Raw genomic sequence first — 7,471 nt, 5'->3', positions numbered from 1 at the left:
CCTGCAATCAATTCCTGGACGCACACCACCCTCAAATTAGTGCCCATGCACCCAGCCAGACCATCCCAACCCCCACCCCGCCTCCCAATTCACTTTAGATTCTGAACCCAGCCTTCCTCCCTGCCCTTCCTTGCTCATACTATTAACAGATTCCCAGCCCTGGGGGCTGAAGTTCTTTGATGGGACCACCAAAAACGTCTTTGCAACTACTTAGTTAAAAAAATGTAATCATTCTTCGGAGTAAGTCTGCGAAAACACTTAAAAAAATTCTGTGATGCACAGGGAGAGTAGGGGATTACAGTGTCATTGTCATGATCATTGTTTTCAAAACATCTGCCATGGAGGCTTTTTGCGTTAGAGAGAGAGATTCAGGAAACCAGAGAAGGCTGCGCAGTGCCAAACAGGTTGTGAGTCACAGCTCCTGTTGCTGGGGGGCGGGGGGAGGGGGGGGTGGGCGCCCTCCTGCAGGCCCAGGCTTCTCCTGCTTCCTTTCCCAGTCAGTCAGCCAGAGCATCATGAAGCATTTACTAAACCCCTACCTCTGCCAAGCCTCTGCCAGGAGCCGTGTCAGTTGCAGGTGCGTGTGGGTTGGGTGCATATGAGGCCCAGGTCCCCTAGGTCAGGAATCTTCAAGAGATCTTGGTCAAGTCGCTCCCCTGAGCTCCGGTGTCCCCATGCAGGACGATGCCATCCCAGCCTCTGACAATCCATGAATCTGAATATCTTCCATGATCTGCCCAGTGTGGCTCCTGCTCTGGGTTTTGGCAAGAATTCAGGCAGGGGCCAGGAGGGCACAATCTAGTTAGAATGAAATAGTGTCCCAGTTGGTAGGGGTCCTTAGGATCAGAATGAACATTCCCATTTTTCACTGTGTTGGTCAAGGTTCCCCACCCCTGGCCCAGCCCCTGTTGTACAAAGACAATCCATTCTACCTTCGGGTGACTCTATTAGAAAACTCTGCTTGCTCCACCGCTGTACATACACACATAGATACACACCAAAACTTTGGACGTATTCTGTCCACCTTGTACCTGGCCAGACTTTTAGAAGAGGAAGGACAAATCAGCCACAGACGCCATTCACCCCATAAAACACTATCATTTCAGGCCACGGGAGGACTCCTTATTTCACACCCGTCTGTTTCTAATAATACAGCTTAAGTTGGTGAGAGGAGACTATGTGATGCATGAGATTTCACTTCCACGCACTTAAAGACAGCTTCTGTGTCAGTAATTGAGGGATACCTGTGTGGTATTGCCTAGCCCATTGTAAAATAACAAGGTTTCTAATTATCAGTATGGAATTTAATAATTGTTTCCAAAGACACAATAATCAGATGAAATGGTCTTTCAACTTCATCAGTAATACTAATAACAAGTTTAAAGGTTACTATAATAAAGATTACAGTGAAATTAAACTGTCATTGAGGGGGCCGGTAGGTTGAGATTAAACTTCAGATGGTTTTCATTCACAATATAAATTTACTAAACTGAACCTTAATATCTTAGTTAAGTTTAAACTGAACAATTCCAGTTTTAAGAACATCCTCGTCCTGAATTTATTTAAAAGATTTCTTGAGCTTTGACAAAATGCCAGGTACTGTGCTAAAGGATGGAAGAAGGACACATGTCCCCAGCCTTGAGGAGTACACAGACAGGTTGCCAGCCCCGTTTATGACAAGGCAGAATAGGAGACAGGTTAAAATAGAGGTATTTGCTGTGTGGGCCCAGGACACGAAGGAATTCATTGTGATTGAGGGAAATGGGGAGCAGATTCTTTTATGCTGAACACTAGAGATGAGCTAGACTTCAGTAGGTGGGAAATGGGGTCAAGGCAGGGTAGAGGGACAAAGAGGAGGTCCTTGTGGGAAGGGGTCTCGTGTGGCCACAATGCCAGGGGGACTGGACAAAATAAGACCAAGGGTGGGGAACCGTACACCAGCCTGAGAAGGCTATACTTGATCCTGGGAGCTCCCCGGGATTGGCGGGCCTTAACTGGAGCCTCAAATAAAGAGACTGACACAGAGGAAGGGTGCTTGGGGACTAGGGTGGAAAAAGAAGAGGAGGCAGCAGTGAGAATGGTCAAGAGAGAACTCCCATCATTGCCTTGGGACTGTGGGCTGCCCTCCACGGACCGGGTTCTGCTCCTTCACATTAGAAAATGCATCCTCTGAAGCATCCTCAGTGCTGAGAACAATACTTGGCACAAAGCAGTCCCCAGTAATATTTATTGAATGAATGATAGGGTCACGAAAGATGGGCATCCCCTCTGGAGACAAAGCCACAAAGGTTGAGCCCATCTAAGCCTCCTCTCCAACCACTAAGATCCATCCCAGGGCAGATGAACATTCCCTCTAAAACCCTTGACAAATCAAATTTCTCTTTCTCAGAGTAACTCCCCTTGTTCCTTCAAAAGATCATTTCTGTTTCTGAACCTTTGTTCATGGTTGCACCTAGGATGACTTCCTCCCCATGGCTGGAGGACTGTGGTGGCACCATGGGCTCACACTTCTTTCCTCTGAATTCCTATAAAACTGACAAGCTGAGCCAGTTACCCCTCTGATTCCTCACCTAAGCAATTTTCTTGATGATAGGGACCTTATCTGAGACACAGGTACAACTCCCACTCAGTTTGGAGTCAAAGCTGAGCATGAATCCTGATTCTGCCACTCACTAGCTGTGTGAACTTAAGTTACCTGAACCTCTGGAGTTCGGGTTGTCTTCTATAAAATGGGAGTGATAAAACTTACCTCAGAAGGTTGATGTGACAGCTGATGTAAATTGCTTTCTGGCTGTGAAAGAAAGGATAGTTGTTTGTGTGTGTGTGTGTGTGTGTGTGTGTTGCCTCCTAGTGCCTTGGATAATGCTGGTCGTACAGTAAGCGTTCATTTCAGACTTGCTGGTTAGTAGGTTGATTCATAGACGAGGGCGTGGAGTGGAGGCCGACGGATTCAGTGTCATGAAGTGCTCTCCGCTTGCTCCTCTACAGGAGGAATCTTTATCTTGCCCTCCCAGTTCACTTATTTCCCCAGGAATTACACAGCGCTTTCCCTCTGACATTACTATAATGGCTTCCAAAGGTGGTGGATTTTCTTGCCAATTACAGGCCAGGGTTCCTTTCTGTAAGTAGGGGTTTCTACGGAAACATGGCCCAGGCTCAGAGGGAGCATAATAGATTTGATTATGAATATGGAGCCAATTTTCACAGCTGACATGCTGCACACTTCCATGTTGCAAAAATCACAGCCCAAACTACGTAGAGAAACATAGTAATGGCTGAAAAATCCTTGCTTGTGGCTGAATTGGAGCCTATGACTTAAGAGATCTGACCTGAATAGCTTTTTATTTTTTTTAAAGATTTTTTATTTTTTTCCTTTTTCTTCCCAAAGCCCCCCGGTACATAGTTGTATATTCTTCGCTGTGGGTCCTTGCAGTTGTGGCATGTGGGATGGTGCCTCAGCGTGGTTTGATGAGCAGTGCCATGTCCGCGCCCAGGATTTGAACCAACGAAACACTGGGCCGCCTGCCGCGGAGCACGTGAACTTAACCGCTTGGCCATGGGGCCAGCCCCCCTGAATAGCTTTTTTAATCACTGAGTATGTCAGGCTCTTTCAGAGCCCCCTTTCTTTGGGCATGGTTTCCCTCTGCCTTAAATGACCTTCCATCCTGGTCCATTCATTGAGTTTCTCTTTTTTAAAATCCCAGCTCAACAGCAACCCCTCTGTAGTGTCTCAACCCTCCAAGGCCGTGTCAATTGTTCTTTCTTATAGTATTCCATTCACACTTTTATCACAGAACTCACCAAGGTGTGTGGATCACATCAGTTTATACACACCCGCTTTTTGTTATTCCCTGTAGCTATGTTCTATGAGGTCACGACGAACACTGAACCGCCAAATACCGGACTACTGCTCCTAAGGGAAATACAGGGGTACATTCCTGTGAGCCTCTGGTCACAACATTTTCATCAACCGATCAATACATAACCTCATTTTATGTGTGCTTCTGCTTAAAGACATCTTGTTTAATATGTACCATATTGTTGATTCATTAACATTGAACTCACAACCAACAGTGCTGTAACTCTTGCTTGAACAAAGTTTGTGTAACACAGGCGTTTCTCCGTAAGGCCCATCTCAGTCTTCTCGCTCTTAGGAACACTAGACAGCACTTCGGCACTATGCTTGGGGGCCATTTTAAACAGTGAAATCACCAATATAAAGCATAAGAATGTGAAAAACATGGCACTAAAGAGACCACAAAAAGTGCGATGGTTCACAGTACGAAAGGTGAAACAAAAAGGCAGGACTTTGCCTCAGTCAGCTTCAGCTAGGAACGTGTGTTGATGACTCAAGTTTTTTGCTGTTTGGTGCCCCTTGGCAAATCACACAAAGAGTCAGAGAGTCTTAATTTTGAGGTTACAAATTAATTTTAGCAAGTAAGCAAATTCGCAAATACAGAATCGGCAATCAATAAACATAGACTATACGTGCCTCCAGACTAGACTATGATCTCTTTGTGGCTAGGATCTGCGCTTTATTGGTCTGCATCTTTCCAGCACCTCTAAGACCACCTGATACCTAAAACATTGATGCTCAATAAATGCCAATTGAATGAGCGAACCATTCAATCCAGTCTTGCATTTCTGTAGAGATTTCCCCATAATTTATAAACTTATATTAGTAAAGTAGCAAAATGTCTCTGGTTCTTCTTGCATGTGAATGTCAAGGACCTGATTTGGTTCTCTTCAGTTATTTGAGAAGGGTCCTGCCTTTAAATGTAAGGAACATTCTGTATGGAGTGGATCCCTCATGTGTGGCAAATCTAGATAACATATGTATTTGCTTCCAAGATGGGTAAATTATTATAAACACCACCATCCACCTATCTCCCCCAAAAGAGAAGAGGGGGCAATAAATTCAAAGGATCTCGAAAAATAGAGTCAAAAGGCCAAAAATGGAGAAAAATTATATGGCCCAAGAACTGAAAGGGGACACGAGTGATGAAGTATGGAGTAGTAAGAGGGAAGGAAGGTGGACAACTGGAGACAAGGAAGTCATGGGGACGAGGCAGGAGCTTTGTGTGAGGTCAAATCTGGGCCTCTCCTCCCACTTACGACAGTATGATTTGGGGCGTGTTTCTAGACATCCCTCCTGTTTCTCACATATATAAAATGGTGATAATAGGACTTATCATAAAGGGTTATTTATGCAACTGACGTTTATGGAGTGCCTGCTGTGTGCCAGATAGAAACGTGAATGAGATCATGAATGTGCAGATAATGAATGAGTACATAGCACAGTGCCTGATGTAACCTAGCTGCCAAATTTTAAAAGTGGTTTTAATTATTTACACCATAAACTTATTTCTGCTTTCATTCTCTCTCTTTTCTCTCTAATTTGCAAGGTTTCAATGTATGACTTCTATTCTCTTCTAAGTCTAAACCCTCTGATACTTTTTCATAGGTCAGTTGACCTCAGTCTTCAGCTGGCCAGGTAAATCCAGAAACTGCTGATCGAATCAATTTTTGGCATCTTTGACAAAATGAGTCAGCCCCTCTAGGGGATTCAACTTCACCACCCACAAAGCTCACACCATCTCCAAAATCACCATCAACAAAGTAATGACACATATATGAGAGCCTTTGAGCAAAGGCTGAGAGCATTTTATAGGCATAGTTTAGTCATCTATGCAGCATCACAAACAGGTAAATCGGGGGCACTTCTGACTATACCCATTTTATAGACAGGGAAATTGAGGCTTGATGTTACTCGTTCAAGTCGTCTGAGTCCCAGCCACAGCCGAAAAAATAAAACACAGGTGTCAGGGCTCACAGTTTAGAACCAAGCCTCAAATTCCTTGGACAACCAGTTCTTTCCTTTTTTTTTCACAAATAGTTTCTTTGCTTTTCAAGAAACGTATCAGCAAGCAAGTAGGCAGGTTGATTCAGACATGGGCCAGAATTCTTTCTCTTGCTATCAGAGATTGTGTCCAATGTAGGGAGCTGAAAACACAACTGGCTACTAAAGCAATGTTAAAATTCGCACCAAACAGAATGGTTGACTCTCGAGAGCTTCATTACAAGCCCTGCTAGTAAAATATGAATGTTTCACATTTAACATAATAATTCACATTTCACATAATAATGCACCTTACTATATGCGACAATCACATAAATGGCCATTTTAAGGGTTTTCAACCTATTGTGTTTGCCTTTTGACTCTTTAATTACTTGAGAAATGCCTTAGAATAGTGATGCTCCCAGGAACCAAGATGTATTTAGAACTCATATTTGTCTTCTTTTTATTATCCTCCCTTGAAACACGGCCCAGATCAACCCCTTAGCAACTCTTGCCTGAGTCATTTCAACAGGTTTCTGATTGGTCCATTGCCTTCATGTTCAGCCCATCCGATCCACTGTCCATCCTGAAGCCCCTGTGACCTTTCTAAGAGACATGTATGGTTATGGCAGCCCCCTTATTCAACCCGCTCAGTGGCTTCCTATTGCCCCAGGACAAAGTCTTACATTCTTTGCAGAACTCATATGGCCATTTGTAATCTGTCCTTGCTTGTTCTTTCTGCTACATTTCTTTCTACTCTTTAACTCAAAATATTAGATCATTCCCCTCTTCCTTTGTACTTGCTATTTCGTCTTCCTGGAACGGGCCACTCTCCATTGTCAAATGGATAAACTCCAATTATCCTTCCAGGTGGGAGAAATATCACCTTGTAGTGAAGTCTTTTCTGAACTCTGATCCTCAGTATACCCAGGCCCAGTAACTCACACACTTTATCTCCCAGTGTTTTAATTCTGCCTATCACTTCCTGAGCTCCTTGAACTTAGAATGTTATATATATGGGATATCTCATATCTCTGACATATGTATATATGTATATATAGATATGTATGTATAGATATGCATATATGTCTATATGACATCTGTGTTCCCAGTGCCTGCCATCTAATATATACTTAAAAATGTCCACTGAATTCATCTGAGTTAAACTGAATCCCTCAAGATCCAGAGATTAGAAAAATTGCCCTTTCAAGTTATTTCTGGAAAAGGTAAGTATACTCAAGCCTGGAAGAGCAACATAGGACCTTTTGAATAGAAGAGCAATTTCAGGGTGCTTTTTTTTGGGTGAATAAAGCAAAACTCCCACAATGTGCTTTTCTAGTTGTGTGCTCTTAAAATAAAATCCACATTAGTGATTATTAATCAAATCCAACAAATAAGTCTTGGCTTCTGATGTTGAAACAATTCCTTCCCTTGTATGCCAACACCTCTATATTTTCTTTGTTATAATTGTACGGAGCATCTTTTTGTTCTTCCCAGGACATTTGCCTGGGAGGCTGGGGTAAGCTATAAATAATAGTCATCATCATTATAAGAATATTATTTACACAGTCTATTTTTAAAGCTGAAGACTAATTCACAGGCATGCCCAATATGACCCTGGAAGAGCCGCAG

Source organism: Equus quagga, chromosome 5 (assembly GCF_021613505.1).
Source record: "Equus quagga isolate Etosha38 chromosome 5, UCLA_HA_Equagga_1.0, whole genome shotgun sequence".
Taxonomy (NCBI): domain Eukaryota; kingdom Metazoa; phylum Chordata; class Mammalia; order Perissodactyla; family Equidae; genus Equus; species Equus quagga.
The sequence above is the reverse complement of the archived record's forward strand: the minus strand, read 5'-3'. Positions refer to the sequence as shown.